The sequence below is a fragment of the Choloepus didactylus genome, chromosome 23 (genome assembly GCF_015220235.1).
Source record: "Choloepus didactylus isolate mChoDid1 chromosome 23, mChoDid1.pri, whole genome shotgun sequence".
NCBI lineage: Eukaryota > Metazoa > Chordata > Mammalia > Pilosa > Megalonychidae > Choloepus > Choloepus didactylus.
Genome location: NC_051329.1, coordinates 7,340,974 through 7,357,593, shown reverse-complemented (window position 1 = coordinate 7,357,593; position 16,620 = coordinate 7,340,974). Strand labels below are relative to the sequence as shown.

The 16,620-nt window shown below is 46.1% G+C and overlaps 1 protein-coding gene across 2 annotated transcripts in view; it reads left to right on the top strand.

The window, feature by feature from the left end:
* Positions 1 to 16,620, top strand: part of ZNF664 (zinc finger protein 664) — a 251,172-nt gene that overhangs the window by 152,232 nt on the left and 82,320 nt on the right. The window lies entirely within an intron of this gene.

Here is a 16,620-nt window from a genome sequence, read left to right as displayed (position 1 = left end):
ACATGGCCCTGTTTACATGGCATGGTGGCCCAGAGAAGAAGCACAGTTTTGGCAATAAAAGAGATAGTCTCACCATAAGGAAAAACATACATGTGCTGTCAGTTTATTTTCCTTGTAACCTCAGGGTCCTCCAAGGGGCACATACTGAGGACTGTAATTTGCTCTGCATCATTTAAAGAGAACTGAGTTGAAACACATAAATAGGACTTTGAAAATATGCTGGAGCACAGATCCTTTTCTTGCAGGAAAGACTTTTAAATGACAGGTGTCTTAGGTTTTCCCTCCCCTCCATTTGATTTGTACGTTTGTTATAAACCATCACATTGATGAGTTACATACAAAACGTCAATTCTGGGAGTTCATCAAGGCCAGCTGTGCAGCCTTCCCACAGAATCAGCAAGTTGGTGCTTGCATTAATTTCCCGTTGTTGCCATAACAAACACAGGGGCCTAAAACAATGCTAATGTATTCTCTGACAGTTTTGGAGGTCAGAAGTCTGAAATGGGTCTCCTTGGGCTAAAATCAAGATTGAGTGCCTTCCAGAAGTTCTAGGGGAGACTTTTTCCTTGCCTTCTTCCAGCATCTGGAGGCTGCCTTCATTCCTTGGCTTTATGGCCCTCTTCCATCTTCAAAGCCAGCAGGGCTACTCGAGTCTTTCTCATCTGCAGCACTCAGACCCTCCCTTCTGCCGTCTAAAGACTCTTGTGATCACATCGGGCCTGAGCAGAAAATCCGAAGTACTCTGGTTATTTTAAACTTAGCTGATTAGCAACCTTAATTCTATCTGTGACCCTCATACCTTAATCCTCTCATGCCATGTAGTGTAAAATAGCCACAGGGTCCAAGAATTAGGACAGATCTCTTAGGGGGCTATTATTCTGCCTACCATGGTGCTAATCCCCAAGATGGAGAGGGCTAGATACCTGAAAAGAAGTGGAAGGTGTGGAGAGGGAGGAGAGCGACTACAGGTGAATGAAATTAATCATAATAATGACTAATATGTATTAAATGCTTACCATAAACTTGGCACATTTATCTCATTTAATTATAACGAGGTAGGAACTATTTATTGTCTCAATTTTATAGGCGAGGGAAGTCAGAGGCTTATAGGGTTGCACTGTCCAATATGGTAGTCACTGGCCACATGTGGCTATTAAAGTTAAAGTTAATTAATTAATGTGGGGTTCAAGCTGTGCATCTCAAGTGCTCAAAAGCCACAGGTGGCTATAGGCCACCATATCAGACAGCACAGAGATAGGGCATCTCCATTGTTGCAGAAAGTTCTGTGGGGCAGTGCTATTGTAGAGGATAAATAGCTCCCCAATGGCGCACAGTTGGAGAGTGAGAGGGCCAGAATTCAAACCCAGCTCCTTTGGCCCATGAGCCTAAGCTTGGAGCCGCCTTCTTGCCCAGAGCCCAATATCCAATTCTCTAACTACGTCTGGGAGCTTTGTAATCTGCCACATGATGGATAAAACTATCCTATACCTTGATCGCATTACCCTCATTGAAACCTTTCTTAAGAACACTAGCCTCTTGTTTGAATGTTTTTCCTCTGTGTTCATTTATGCTTGAGTACTTGTACCTGAATTAAGTCCTAAGAGGAAACCCAGTGGTGGCCAGCTTTAACCTTCTGCTTCTCCCTTAGCTGCCTGGCACAACGGTGTCTGATTTTCCTTTTCCTGTCCTTTCATTTGCCTCTGAAGGGTGGGTGGGAGCCCCCTGATTACCCAAATGAGTGAGAAGGGATGGAGGTAGAGGAATATTTATTTATCAAATAATATTTATTTATCAAATAACTACCTTGAGTTGTGGTGATGGTTACATTGGAAGTTGGAACAGTCTGCTGAGCCTGAAGTAGAAAATAATCCAATGTTCCTCTGACATTTTTTCTGTCTAGGTTTTCCAAAGAAGATGGGCTGTTCAACTTGAGTCATAATAAGAACAGCTAACACTTATCCAGCATCCAGCGTGTGGCAGACACTAAGTGCTCCCCGTATATTCTGTCCCCTGCTAGGTAGGGACTAGTCACTTCATCTCCAGTTCACAGGTGGGGAGACGGAGGCCTACACAGAGCACCTCAGCACCTCCCCCAAGGTCACACAACCGGTGTTGGTGGGACCAAAATTTGAACCAAGGCAACCAGCTTCAGGTGCAATACTTTCCCTCTGCACCGGGTACATCAACCCAGAGGTCATTTATTTCCTATTTGAAAGCCTGTTGCTTGCCAATGGAGCCTGGGGACTCCTCCTTCCGGTGTTGGAAAGGGTCTTGTCTCTTGAGGCTAACTGGACCACAGATGTGTGGCAGGGTGGGCCCAGGCTTGTCCGTTGTTCAAAGAACGTTCGCCAACCCCTCACTGCTGGGCCTCAGCTCTGGCCCCTAGGCGGTCTCCGGGCAACAGTAACCCACCCTGCGCCAAGCCCTCCGTTCTGAGGAATGGAGTAGAAGTGTTTGCTGAGCTGACTTGGGAGGAATGCAAGAAAAGCACATTTTGTCCCAGTTCGCTCCTTGTGTCGAGCTGCGGATGACCAGGCCCAGACACACACCTTGCCAAGGAGTGCCCCTAGCTGGGGCCCAGCCAACTCCGGAGCTCCCAGCAATATTTCTGTGCCCCTTTTCATTACACAAATGACGTGTGTGTTTCAGGCACGCTCTAAGCTCTACAGCACCTAATGCTGCTTTCTCCACTGGACTTTGTTACAGGTCACCCTTGTCCAGAATCTTCTGGATATTTCTCTTCACCCCAAGAAAACTTCTTTTCTTTGGCTGTGAATTCCCAAATGCGAGGGCCAGTGTACAGAGCAAACAAACCTGCCAGGGGTAGACAGAACTTTCCAGAATTCCTGACGAGACCAACCTCTTGAGCCACGTGAGGTGTGTTGCATTTCACACCTTACAAAATGATTTTTGTTTTGTTTTGTTTTCACAAGGAAATGTTTCCAAGGAAGCTGTGAGGAAGAAAATGTAAGAGAAAACGTTACTCTGACCTTCCCGATCGCCTTTGGGGTGAAAATATGGGCAGTGTCCCTGAGGGCAGGAAGACAGCTCTACCCCCTGCAGGGGAAATTTTCTGGTTGCCCGGCAGGGGCCGAAATGCTGTCAGGAACAACAGAGAAAATGTTTGTTTTCAGCATAGGACAAAAATTTTAAATTCATAAGTACATGAATTCAGAGTCACGAAAGCAAAGCGTTAATTTTTCACTATTGTCTGCATTTGACAGATTGATTTGTGCAGTGAGCATTAAAAGCAGAATGAGAGGAATGAGAGATCACATCTTACAATTTCTATTGAAAAAGGGAGGGATGTAGTTTATTGTACAAGAGTTATGTTTAAAAAAAAAAAAGTGCCTGGGAACATTCCGGGCTAGTTAAAATAAAATGCCGAGTTCCACCTGACATTTACTGCCCCTTCTGTTTCCATTTCTCCTTCTCTCCATGTGTTGGCTCGGTTTCCATTCCTGGTGTTTTCTTTCAACTCATTTACTGTTCAAAGAAACCTCAATTTTCAGGTCATTTTCCATATTTGACTTTAACCCTTTCTTCTCCCCCCCATCAAGCTGAAAAGTGCTTCTTTTTGTCCTTTTTTCTACTTACATTTAGCTGAATTTTTACATCTTTACATCTTTCTGTGTAACATTTAATAGATTTTTTTAATTACAGAGAAGTAAGAGGAAAAAAATAACAAAAATGATCCATATCTCAGATAATCCCTGTTTCCATTCTTTAAAAAAAAAAAAACTCTAAAATTTATAAGGCTTGAAAATTCAAACAGCACGGAAAAGGACAACATTGAAAATGAACTCCTCTCCCCTACAGAGCCCCCTTCTTAGGGCTACCGGATTAGCAAATAAAAATACACGATGCCTAGTTAAATGTAGATTTCAGAAAAAACAACATACAGTTTTGCTATGTAAGTATGTCCTATTTTGAATTTCAGATAAGCAACAAATGATTTTTTAATATAAGTATGTCCCATGCTATATGTAGGGTATGCTTATACTAAAAAAGTTATTCATTATTTATCTGAAATTCAAATTTAACCAGGTGTCTTGTATTTTGCCAGACAATGTACCCTTCTCTGACTCAAACCCTCTGCTCACAGTTTATCCCTTTAGGTACACCTGTGGGGTAAATTCCTAGTGGTGGGATTATGGGCCAAAGAATGTCCCTGGATTTAGACTGGATTGGAGGGATTTACTAGAGTAAATCAAGCACCTCAGTCAGTTTCATTCTGCCTGTCTTTTTGGGCAGCATTTATTTTAAAAAGTGCTGGCAAGAGGTAGATCTTGATCTCTTGCCTGTTTGGCTGTGGGGAGTTGAGCATGAGCAGGGGATAGCAGGAAGACAGAGAGACCCAAAGTTGACAGCATTTCAGGAAATGGATGATATTTGGGGTCTGCGGCTTTGGGTGATGTTGGCCACCTTGAATCCGTGAAGTGACCGGCTATTGTCGAATCATAACACACTCACATACCCCCGAACAATAGGGTCTGCTTGTTGTTTAGCACTTGAAGGACCAACATATTTAAATTTTCATCTTTACTGGATTTTGATCACGCTGATACAGTGGAACAGGGTAGTGGCTTTTCTTTTTCTTCTTTCCAGTTTCCTCCCAGCCCAGACCTCTCTGGCTAATAGCTGGACGTGAGCCAGAGGCTGGCCCTGGGCTGTGACAGCATTGTCACCCCAAAACCTTTCTCAGTCCCATTTAGTGCCCTGGCGCTTCACCAGCATCTCCTGCAGTGAGGAGCTGGGTGTGTGTCTTTACACACCAACCACTGTTTGTTTTCAGACCAAATACTGAGAAGGAACCCAGGCTGCTCTTTGTTTGCCTAGCCCTGTGGAACCAGCCCAGGTGAGCTGCCTTCCCCCCAGGACACCCACCCCTCCGCTCCCTTCACCGCTGCCCGGGGAGGACGGCCGCTCCTTAACAGCGCCTTTCAAACTTTATAAATAATCTCCACCCATTCTAACATTCCAGCCCTGTACACACAGACACACATGCACAGGGGTGAGAATCAAAATATTTAACATCTGGTGAGGCCAGGCCTGCCGGGCAGAAATTAACCCTTTAGTGGCTGGATCGAAGTGAGTGTTCGAGGAGGGGTGTTCCAATGGCTTTGCACACAGGTTTATGTATACGTGTACACATAGATGCACATACATATATAAGCATATACATGCACACACACACACATGCAAACATATATAATCTGAAACACTTTACTGCTGTGATGCACTCTGATGTGTTGTGTTTTATTCTATTTTGTTCCATTCCAGCCCATCCCAACCCAGCCTTTCACTTAACAGAATGCTTCTGAATTCATTTCATAATCCAGTTGGTGCAACCACAGTCTTAGAAATTCTTCTCTAATCCGGTGGTTCTCGAACTTTCCTCTGCGGAGGAACTGCCTGGGGAGCTTGTTAAGAATGTGGATTTCCCATTCTTACAGATTTTCATTCTGCTGGCCTGGAGCCAGGCCCAGGAATCTGCTTTTCCAAAGTCCCCAGTGCGATTCTGAGGCAGAAGAACTTCTCAGCCATACACAGATGTGAAGTTTGTCCCCCATTGACTCAGATGCTCTGATTTAGTTCCTAAAAGTAGGATCACAGTCTCAGGCTCTACACCGTGCCTAGAATTAAATTTGCTTAGTGTGAGGTGAGTGGTTCCTAGTGATAAAATTGATGGTTTTTGTCATAAAAATTGCCCTGGATGTCACTGGTCACGAGGGGCGATAGCAAATGTCCCCTTCCTTCTCAGGTTGCAGGAGGTGAAGAGGCGTTTTCAACCACAGGGCACGATTCACTTGCCCGGTCACGATTTACCGCCTCAGCGGGGTAGGCCGAGTGAATTAGGAAAATTGTCTTACATCTACCCCCTCCCAACCCGTACACACCCTCTTTCTATTCATTCATTGGTTGATTCATTTATTCATTAATTCAGCCAGGTTTTAAAACATTTTATTTTGCTACCATATATGTAACATAAAATTTACCATTTTAGCCATTTTTAAGTGTTCAATTCAGTGGCATTAAGTACATTTACAATGTTGTGCTGCCATCTCCACCATCCGTTACCTAGAATTTTCATTACCCAAATGGAAATTCTGTACCCACCGTGCAGTGATTCTCCAATCCCCCGTCCCCCCAGCCCCTGGCAACCTCGGATCTACTTTATGCCTCTAGGAATTTGCTTAGTCTAGTTATTTCATATTCGTGAAATCACACAATATTTGTGTCTGGCTTCTTTCACTCAGCATCATGTTTCCGAGGCTCGTCCAAGGAGAAGCATGTATCAGAACTTCATTCCCTTTTACGGCTGAACGATATTCCGGTGAGTGGCTGGATCACATCTTGTTGATCCATTTGTCTGTCGGTGGACACCTGAGTTGTTTCTACTTTTGGTTATTGTGAATAAAGCGGCTTTACACATTGGTGTACAAGTCTCTCTGTTCAAGACGCTGTTCTCAGATTTTGGGGTCTAGACCCAGGAGTGGAATTGCCAGGTCATATAGTAATTCTGTTTTATATTTTGAGGAACCGCCAAACTGCTTTCTGCAGTATTGGCCGGTTTTTACTGAGCACAGGGTGTGGGCCAGGTCTGTACCCAGCATCTGGGACCCAGCGCTGGTGAAGACATGAATCTCCCCTCCACACACCGCAGAGGAGAGAGCCTTTGCTGGGGGCTGAGGCGTGTTCCAGCTCCGTCTTCCCTTCGTCTAGAGACTTTGCCCAAGGCAGTCATCTACTTTCTCTGTCAGCTGTCATTAAAATTAAGAGTAGGCTTAAAATTTTCCCCAAGTAAAAGATGCACAATATTCTTGTGAAAACCCAAAAGAGTACCTAAGCATAGAGACTACAAAGTAAACGTTTCTTACCTCCCTCCCGCTGCATCTTTCAATCTCTCTTCTTTCCCCAGAGGTAATTGTCTTTACCAATTTGACATGTGACTTCTAGTCTTTTCCTCCACATTTATATACCTGTATAAAGACTCACTGAAGTATATAGTATTGTTTCTAAACATGAATGAGAACAATTAGCCAATTTTCTTTCATTTAATGATATGTCCTGGGTAGCTTTTCAATTTGTATAGTAGTTATAAATTAGTCCTTCATGACTGCTTCAGGGATATTATATCATGTGGCTGAACCATCGTTTATTTAAACAATCCCCCAATTGATGGCAGATATTTTGTTTTCAATATTTTGCTCTTATCTTAAATCCTAGAAGAAGCCTCTTTGTGCACATGCTTTTTTTTTTTGAGATGGAGCCTTAGGAGTGGAATTTCTGGGTCTAAAGCCGTGGGTTTTGACCCTGACTGCACATTTGAAACACTTGGGACTTTTTTTGAAATACCTCCACCTGGGCCACACCCACATCAATTAAACCATAACCTCTGGGGTGTGCAGTCCCATCCTTGGTATTTTAAAAAGCAGCCCAGAACTACTGGTCTTCAATGTGTGTGCATTTAAAATTTAATGCATACTCCAGCCAAGAAGGTACCAGAATGCCTGTCTCCCAACACCTCACTACTACAGGATGTTATCAACTTTTAGTTTTGCCAGTCTGAGGGAAAAATATCCCATTGCTGCTTTGCATTTCCTTAATAACGAGGTCAAGCCTCTCTTCGTTTGTGTGGCAGCCACTTTCATTTCTTCCTTTGGGGGAGTCATATTCTGCACTCATTTTCTATTGTAAGCCACTCGAATCCCACCCTAGAGTTGGGGACGGTGTCAATCCCACACAAACCCGTTGTCTGGGATATTCAGGGTTCTGTTTGGGAGTGTCTCATTGCTTGTCTTTTACAGAATTTCATGGCTTTTCATTTTGGATGAATTTTAGGATTGGATTTTCAGGTTATGCTTAAAACTTTATATGGGGTTTGCTTGAAATTGCATTAAGTTCTGGATTAAAGTGGGAGCAAAATCAACATTTTTGCAAAATTGGGCCTTCTCAAGCTCTTTCCATTTACCAGGTCTACTTATGTCCTCCTATAAGGTTTTATAATTTTCATCATATGTCATGTCTTGGTGACTTTATACCTCAGTAATTTTTTATTTTTTTATTTTTTTGGCACTTAAGGTGGATGGATCTTTTTGCCCCTGATGTTATATAGTTGGTGTGGCTGCCATAAAAGAAAGCACCTGGGGTTTGCATGTTGAATCTGACAACCCTGCAAACCCTTCTTATTTGTTAGAAGGGATTTGCAGTCGTTCTCCTCCAGCAGGTCTCCACTACCCCTCCCTCCCTGAGGCTCTGCAGTTTGGCTCTTTCCCTCCTCTCCCAGCTCACCAGCAGTTTCCTTTTTGTCACATCCCTTGACTTCCTCTTAGATCTTGTTCCTCTTTGACTTTCCTAATCTATTCTACACCGTCCACCCCCTCTGAGCCCCTCCATTCCAAGAGAAAAGACATATTCAAAACTTTCAGGTCTGGAGTGTGCTCTAGAGAGTTCTCTCCACACTGCTGTTTATATATAAAATTTTAGGGGGGATAAAGCTAAGAACTGTTGTTTACAGGCTGCCAGGCCGTGGAGGTAGTCACTGGCCTTTTACTTGTAACCCAGTTTACAACAGGGGCAGCCTTGTGGCAGAGGAAAGATCACCACGGTTCTGGAGACATAAACTCTTCTGGAGGTGGGATAAAGGGTGTAATTTGGCTCTCTTTGTTCAAAATCCAATAAATGTTTTCCTGCCACTGCTTTTGGAGATGGGAAAGCAAGTATATTTCCCCAAATGTTATTAGATTTTTAAAAACTTGCAAAAGTAGTATCTTACTCTTTGCAACCGATCAGATAACACACACCTATAAAGAAAATCCTAACAATCCCCTTAAGTCTCACCTCCAAGCCCACTCCCCTTCTAAATGAACAAATATTAACAGCTTAGCGTGTGCCCTTTCACAGCTTACTCTATCAATTTGAACATATTTATAGGTATTGATTTCTAATAACAAATGAGAGCACAATATTCACATGACAACTTACTGAGATTTTACAAATAAACTTTTAATTTTAGAATAGTGTTAGATTTACAGAAAAGTTGTGAAGATTGTACAATGAGTTCTTGTATCCCCATACCCAGCTTCCCCTTGTGTTAACATCTTAAATAACCAAGTTCATCTATCAAAGCCAAGAAACTAACATTGGTACTTGACTGCTAACTGAACCCCACATTCATGCATCATTCACCAGTTTCTCCCCCAGGACCCCATCCAGGAGCCCACTTTGCACTTAGTTGTTATATCTCCATAGGCTGGGACAGCTTCTCAAACTGTCCTTGTTTTTGTGACCTTGAGTGTTTTGAGCAGGTCTGCGCAAGTAATTTGTAGAACGTTCCTCGATTTGGGATGGTCTGATGATTTTTTCATGTTTGGACTGGGGTTATGGGTTTGGGGGAGGAAGGCCTCAGAGGTAAAGTTCCCTTCTCCTCACATGATATCGAAGGCACAGGCTGTCCATCGTAGCACTGATGGTGATTCTCTTTAACAATTGCCCACTGCTCTGCAGTGTCCACGAAACCTGGTTTACTCAGGTCTTCTAAGGTTCTTGCGTACAGGTGAAAATTAGATGCAGCCTCTCAGCTCAGTGCCTGGAGAAGAGAGATTCGTGATTTGTTTGCTGAAATAGCAACTCCTGATGTGTTCATGGTGGGTGAGAGCTGAAGTTGAGGGGTCCCAGTGGTGGTGGTGGTGGGTACAGGACAGTAGGATTTAAAAACCCAACTTGATCCAGGCACTTTTGAGGTAATTCAGCAATGCCTCCTTGGCTAAAAGGGGGAATGGAAGAAGGGATCTCTTATGGGCTGAATTCCCTGAAGACATCCTGAAGTCCTAAGCCCAGTTCCTGAGAATATGACCTTATCTGGAAATAGGGTCTTTGGTGATGTCGTCAGGTTAAGATGAGGTCGTCCCGGAGCAGGTGGGCCCTGAGCCAGTCTGCCTGGTGTCCTTAAAAGAAGAGGAAAAGAGAAACAGAGAAGGATCAACAGGGGAAAGACGGCCTTGGGGGGCCAGGCAGAGACGGAAGTGGTGTGGCTACAAGCCACGGAGACCAGGGACTGCGGGAACCACCAGAGTCTCTGGAGGGGGCACGGCCCCACGGACACCTTGATGGGAAAGTCTGGCCTCCAGAGCGGTGAGAGGGTGAACTTCTGTTGTGCTAAGCCAGCCAGTCTGTGGCCCTTGGTTATGGCGCCCAGGAGACACAGATGCATCTTCCGCCAGAAGTCACCAGCCTGGCACTCTCCGTGTCTTGTGTGTCTCGTCCATACCATTTCCGAGGGAAGATGTCAACCTGGTGCCTTCCTGGGCGTTCACCCGAGCTGCTCAAGTGCCTGGAGGCGGATCCCCCAAGAAGTGAAGAGTCCAGATGTTTCCAGAAGCTCTTGTTTTGCAGGGTGAGTGGGGTCCCTTTCCCTTTCTGCTAGATGGAAGGTGTCTAAACAGCCCCCGCCCCTGAGGAAACCTGGGGCCTGCGTCACCGGCTGGCTTGTCGCTGAGATGTTCGTGTCTCCACACTGCGAGGGGTCACCAAGCTTTGAAAATGGAAAGTTCGGGGTCATGGGAATTTTCTTTTTCTTTCCAAAGAACAGAGGTGCTTTGGATGTTTGCAGCATGTCGGAACTCCCCATGCCACCCTCGTTCGGCAGCGTGCCCGATTTCTTTTATTCTGGGCCCCAAGCAGACAGAAACCAGATCCTGCCCCTCAGACCACCAAATTTCTAATCACAAACACGTGCGGCTTTGCCTAAACGATAGCCAGCGTCAGGGAGCACACGCTGCCTTCCAGTGATCCCACTTCCTCCTGGAGAACGCATCTGATTGCAAACCTAATTACTGCGCTTTGCTCCAACGTTGCTGATTTCATAAATATTTCCTGGAGAGGAGTCGGAGTCTAGTTGGTTTCTCACATATGGTTATTATCTCCAAGTGGCATTGCTTTCCTGCTTCCCTGCTCTGCTTCTACCCACCTTTGGATCTCAAAAATACATCCCAGTTCCTTAAAGTGAAGTTATATGATTCAACTGGCCTACTCTGCACATAAAAATATTACTCTTACCTGTTTGAAGGAAAGGGGCCGACCGCCTTCTGGCTGTGTTTTGATCAGAGATGGTGATTCCTAAGGCGCGAGGGAGACAGAGGGTGAACAAGGCCGTTGTCTCTCCAAGGACCTGTTCTCACACTCGTTTCCTCCCCTGGCATCTTCACACACCAGCCTCCCGCATTCCTCCCAGGCACAGCCATTTTCCAGATTATTGTGGACGTCTAAATTACGGTAATGATAACACTGGTAACTGGCCGCTTGCATGGTCTTCACTCCCCACCACCACCTTCCGTGCTAATAGCACACACCAGTGCTGTGAGGATGCTTGGAATGATTATGGGGGTGGGGGGCGTACATAGCTTAAAGACAAGCAAGGAATCATCACACTGACCGAGGTTGAATGCAGAGCTCCTCCACTTCCGAAGTGATGGCCGTGGCATCCTCAGCACTGTGCCTGGCATGGCTGGAAGCTCGTCATGGGTTCTTTTTCTTATTCTTCTATTTTACTGGTCCAAGGTTTAGTGGTGGGACGTGAGCATGCTGAGGTCTATTCCGAGGTAGCTGTGAGACTGTGAGAAAGTGGTTCAGGGATCTAGGATTTAGGGCTGATTCCAGGGTCATACTGTAAAATATCGGGGATTCTGTGAGGTGCTCTGTGTCTTGAGAGCCCCAGTGTTCCTTTCTTCGGAGAATCATTCCCATTGTTTTGCACGGGGAAGGAAACAAAAGAAAAGTATGAGCTCTTCCACATCGCTCTGCATCTTTGTCCTTCTGTCTCTGTCTCCCTTTCTAGATCTTTCTTACCCTCTCTCTCTTTGAAACCCACTGCTGAATCAGGTTCAACTTTGTCTGACCCCATATTGCTTATCTGTGACACCAATCTTTCCTAAACAAAGACTGAGCTCAAAATCTTACAGAAACACCCAGAATGTCTGTATGTGGTTATCGCCAAGTTGAATCTAGCCAGGAATTTGGACCCGTTTTTGTTTTAACCTTATCGTTATTGGCATTGGATCAGATACAGGCTGGCGAGGCAAAACTAGCCAAGGGGAAAGCCCAAAGGAATGGGAAAAAGATGAATTTCACATGTTTTGCCTTTAGAACAGGTAGTTTCTGTCAGGCCGCAAAGAAGCTGAGCACTGACCTCATTGGGACAACTCTTTGTACGGGAAGGGTGGGTGGGAATGTGTCATTATGAAAGATGCTTGTGGCAGGAAGTGTTGGTTTTCAACCTACCAGCCAAGTCCCTTTCTTCCATATGTCAATCCTCCTCCAAGCAGACTCAGGTAAATCCCAATTGGTTGAAGCAAACATGGCGGCTCCATCCCCTTTTACCCGTTTTCTGGCTTAGGCAGGGGCATGTGACCCGGTTCTGGCCAATGAGATGTGAGGAGAAGTCCGCTGGGGGATTCTAGGAAAGGATTCTTGGTTCCTGTAAAGAAACACAAGGAAGAAATGGCCCCTCTCCACCTTTAGATGCTGTGTGTATATGTCTGCCTGGAGCTGCGTCTACCATCTTGAAACCATGAAGGTTGGCGCCAAGGATAGCAATATGTTAAGATGGAAAGAGCCCGAGTCCTTGATGTCATCAACGAGCTGCTGAACTGACCAACCCTGGAACTGCTCTGCCTCTGGATCCCTAGTTCCGGGAGATGCGACGCGTCTTCATCATTGAAGCCAGTTTTGGTCAAGTTTTCTGTTACCTGCAACCAAGAGCATTCCAGCTGATACAATGCCTGATGAGGCCATATCATGCCAGGTAGAGATAACAAGGTCAAGGTCAGACAGATGGTTGGCCAGTTGCGTCTGGGTGGAATCCCATGCTCTTTAGCCCATCTGTTGCCTGCCTCACCAGCCTGTGACTGCACCAGAAGAGATTCTGCTTGCTTGTTACATCCAAATCTTCACAAGGAGCACCCCGGGATGAATCAGGAGGAGACTTCTCATTGTAATGCTGTCCTCTATCTTCTCACTCCTTTATCCCATTAGACGGGATAAAGTTAGTACCTATCGCATGAAGCCATGTTGGAGAACCAACGAGCTAGTGCCTGTAAAGTGCTTAGAACAGTGCCTGGCACAAAATAAGGAATCAATAAATGCTGCCGTGGTTGTTGCAATTATTTCTTCTTCTCTTTGACAGACAGTCCTAAGCAGGGATCCGTTTAAGCTTAAATGCCACACAATGGACCTGCAATGCTTGATGGCTGTCCCCCAGCAGACCTAAAGAACTGACAACAGAGGAGAAAGAAACATTGGGACAGGGAGAAGGAAGAGTGGGAAGAGGAGAAGGACAGAGAGGGAGGAAAGGAAGGGAGGAAGAAAAATGAGGTCAAATGTTGGAGAGGGGAGGCCGGTCCACTTGGTGCCAGCCAAGCCCCCAGTTTGCAGAGATCATCCCAGGGTGTGTTCAGATGGGCAGCCTCTCGCCCGTTATGTCCTGGGTCAGCAATCCCTTCTTGGGCTCCTGCCCTACGTAGGGTCAATTGAGTGTCCCCTCACTGGGAGCAGCTTAAACGCAGAGGCTTTTCTGCCATATATTGTTTCCAGAAACAACTTCTCCGTGTGGCTTCTGGTTTTCTTATTAAACAACTGCTTCTAAATGTGTAGCTAAAGGAAAGACAGCAGGGCTGGTGAAGAAAGCACACAACTTTCCCGCTCTGCCCTTGTACCCATAAAGTGTGAGTAGATCAGGACTCCACGTCCCTGGATGCTTTCTGGCCATATAGTTTACGAATTAATGGTGAGAGAAGCTGCGCCTTTCATCCAAGTGACAAGATTGATGTTGCCTCTGAGTGTTTGGAGGAGCCACAAGGTCTGACTTACGCACGTTATTTGGTCCCTGGCTGAACCCCACAGGTCTGTTTCTGCTATTTGTGGGGAGCTTCTCACCAGGAAGGGAGAAGCCAGTTGTGAAAAGATCTGTGAACTGGGGTCACATCATCAGCTGTGAGGAATCTCGGGCTACTCAAGGGACATTCTGGGACCCAACCCATCTTTCCACCATGTCCTGAGCCAGAAAGTGTAGAGGAACCAGAGAGAATTCACGCTACTCTGAGAGGCCGCAGTGGGGGTAAAAGGCAACAACCGGGATAGGGGCGTTGGCTATAGGCTTAGATTTTCCTGTTTGTGTCCTGGCAGCAGATTCCCTGAAAAGCCACGATTTTGTGGGCCTCCCAAAGTTAATGCTACGTGTCTTAGGTCCAATATTTGGATGTGGGATTGCCTTAGGGTAGCCGCAGATCGTCTGGGAAGGTTATCTCCACCCCATTCCCTTGCATGTGTGCCTGGCATACAGTAACCTTGGCTCTTGCACATTCAGTGGTCAATGATGGGACCTCCTTTGAGTGACTCTAAGAAACCCACCTGAGGCAGACACTCCTAGTTGCCTCCCCAAATATCCATTCTCCCCTTCTTCCTAAGGAGCAGAACCCTGAGTAATGCTGCTAACTAAAAACTGCATTTCCCAGCTTCCCCTGCTGCTAGGTGTGCCCATGGGACTGAGTTCTGAGCAATGAGATGGAAGTGGGAGAGTTGAGTGTTGAGGAGCACTTCCAAGTAGTCCTTTTAAAGTGAGCTGACTCAGCTGGGAGGTAAGCCCCTTTGTCCTTTCTTTCTTCTTCCTTCCTATTGCCTGGAAAGTAGGATTGATGGCTGGAGCTCCAGCAGCCATCCTAGACCATGAGATCTCCTTGAGGATGGAAATCACATGCTAGGAGAATGAAGTAGAAACAGAAGGAGTCAGAGTGGTATGGAGCCATCCTACCAGCCCTGGGCTGCCTGTTTATTGACTTCTTTTATGTAAGGAAGAAAAGAACTTTTATCTTGTTTAGGGCACTGTTATTTTGGATTTTCTGTTATTTGCAACCAAAAATATTCCTAATCAATATACCTGTTCAAACATTCTGCCACCCAGGCCCTAGTGTGGAATTCACCTATTGGAGACTCATTCTTTTGGGTTAAGCATTACTCTTTCTGAGCAAGCCAACCCATATTAAAATAGGGGATGGGGTATAGGTGACAGTCATCTTTGACATCTTCCCAGTTTGGGTGTCTCCTTCCAGGCTTTGGCCCTGTCCCTTTCTCACTGTTTTGCTTTTAGATTGCTTCCAAGTAATTTTCCCCAGCTTATAATTTATTACATCTCATGGCATATTTGGTTTTTAATAACTTTGTCATTCTCTGCTAACTCATTTCTATTAGTGATAAATTTGTCATAATAGCTCCTATCAAAAAATATTCTGCTATGACTGGACATCCTTCTACAGCTATTGCCCCATTTCTCTGCCCAGAAATTTTAAGCAAAAACTTGGGAAATATTCTTCTATGGCAGTGATGCCTAGTGCACAGCTCCAGCTGATATTTGATTTTCTCCTTTGCCCGTGTCTGTTGTGCTGGTCTGAGTAAGGGCCCCTCCCGCCAAAAGATATGCCCACTTCCTAATCCCAGGTGCCCACGTCCTAATCCCAGGATCCTGTGGCTGTGCCTGATGAGGAAACAAAGGCTCTTGAGATGGGGAGATTATCTTCGATGAGCTGGTGGCCCCAAAGGCAAACCCCAGTTTCCTTATCAGAGGGAGGGCATGGGGGGTGTGACACGGATGGAGGAGGAGGAGGCCATGTGGCCGCAGAGGCAGAAATTGGGTGACACGGCCATAGGCCAAGGAGAGCCCTGGGCCTTGGGAGGGAGCGTGGCCCTGCCCGCACCTCGATTTCAGGTTTCGTCCTCCAGAGCTGAGAGGGCACACATTTCTGTGGTTTGATGCACTTGTTACAGCAGCCCCAGGAAACCAACACATCTATATCTTTAATTTTCTACCATATGTACCTCTTTTGTAATCAGAAAACAATGTTCTAAGTAAAACAAAACAAAACCAAACCCCAAAAAAGTATTCCTCCTCTCTGGGGAAAGAAGAAGGGATGGGACCCAGAAGCAGGTTTTACTGGAGTTGCTAAGGAAACGTCTTTCTCCCCTAAATTGTAAACCTCCCGGAGTCCCTCACTCCACAGCTGAGGTGTTGGCACAGCGAGGCAGGCAGTTCCGGTGGCCCATGATTTCATCCCAGCCTCAGAACCAGGTTGGAAGCTGGCAAAGCTTTTCCCCTGTGCCCCTGTGGCAGTGGCATCGTTCATTCATTCAACAGATATGTGTCAAGCTCATACTCTGGGCCAGACCCTGTGCGAGCTCGGGGGCTTGAGCAGTGAACAAGGGGAGGTCCCTGCTCTCTTGGAAGTGACACTGTACTGACATCCTCAACGTGGTGCTGGGCAGTGTAAGCGTGGAAAGGAACGCACCCCCATGGGGAACACTCCACTCCACTCCACTCACCGACGTTTCTAATGAGACCAGCCGTGGCCTCCCATTTTTCCCGGAGCATTGGCCAGGGCCCTTTCCATGGCCCCCAAGGCCCACTCTTTGTCCTCACCCCTCCTCCGTCCCCCCTCACCTCCTTTCTCCATCTCTCCCCCTGGCCCGTGCCTGCTGCCGCCCCCCTGCCCCCCTGCTGGGCCTTGAGCGTCCACTGTGCCCCCTTCCCCAGGGCTTTAACACCTGCTGTTCGCTCGGTGTCTGCAGGGC